Below are 942 nucleotides of genomic sequence, written 5' to 3'. Positions count from 1 at the left end.
TAGACGGTGATGTTAGGGCCATAAGGCTAGATGTTGATGTTAGGGTCAAGAGGTTAGACGGTGATGTTAGTGCCAAGAGGTAAGACGGTGATGTTAGGGTCAAAAGGTTAGACGGTGATGTTAGGGTCAAAAGGTTAGACGGTGATGTTAGGGCCAAAAGGTTAGACGATGATGTTAGGGCCAAAAGGTTAGACNTTAGGGTTAAAAACCATATGTGGCTCTTTCCAATCTTGACCAATCAAATAACATCAAGGGTGTTAACCATTATAAAATAAAGCAGATTTATCCAACGACTTGGGAGAGAGAAAACCTATAGTAGTTGTTGGAAAATATATCTTCGGTATACCATCTGTATACTCTTTGCAATACATTACTTTCACTGTTTTAGTCAATTCAATTAAATGAATTATATGACATGCTTCGAATATACGAGGTATGAGCCAGCAGCGAGCTTCCTGACTCCGTTGAGTCTTGTTTCCCTGTATCATTTGTTTTAAAAGGATGGTGACTCATGAAGTAAATAACAAAACAAACACAACATGTAACATACTTGCGGTAATGACTCGGGTATCCTGGTGATGTTATGAAGTTTGGGTAGATGGCGGCAGTAAGTAGTTCATTCCCACACGTACCAGTCACGGTTGCTAAGGAAACAAACCATGAACATAAGTTATATAAATCATTCAGCAATGTGTGTTTTTCTTATAGGAGATAAACTGTTTAAGCAGCTTTACTATCGAAATGTTTCCACTTTGGTTTGAATATGGAATACGATGAAATGGCACGGTTTATTTTAAGTGTACGAAAAGGTCTGCGCCTTTTTAAACTATACACAAATTTAAAGATGTGTCTAGATGCAAAAGAATGCATATGTATTGAAAAGTAGATTGTAAGTAAGGCTTATTTTTATCTCTGGATAAAAAGCGAACTTGTTTTTCAAAA

At 37.0% G+C, this 942-nt stretch overlaps 1 protein-coding gene across 1 annotated transcript in view; it reads right to left on the bottom strand.

Annotated features, from left to right (window-relative positions):
- Positions 1-640, bottom strand: part of LOC110451163 (neural cell adhesion molecule 1-B-like) — a 61,615-nt gene extending 60,975 nt beyond the window's left edge. Inside the window, exon 1 of the mRNA XM_021499026.1 lies at positions 551-640. The gene's annotated coding sequence lies outside the window, so the exon portion shown is untranslated. The remainder of the gene's footprint in view (positions 1-550) is intronic.
- Positions 641-942: the final 302 nt, after the last annotated feature.

This window comes from Mizuhopecten yessoensis, unplaced genomic scaffold (genome assembly GCF_002113885.1).
Source record: "Mizuhopecten yessoensis strain PY_sf001 unplaced genomic scaffold, ASM211388v2 scaffold5857, whole genome shotgun sequence".
Taxonomy (NCBI): Eukaryota; Metazoa; Mollusca; class Bivalvia; order Pectinida; family Pectinidae; genus Mizuhopecten; species Mizuhopecten yessoensis.
The sequence above is the reverse complement of the archived record's forward strand: the minus strand, read 5'-3'. Positions and strand labels throughout refer to the sequence as shown.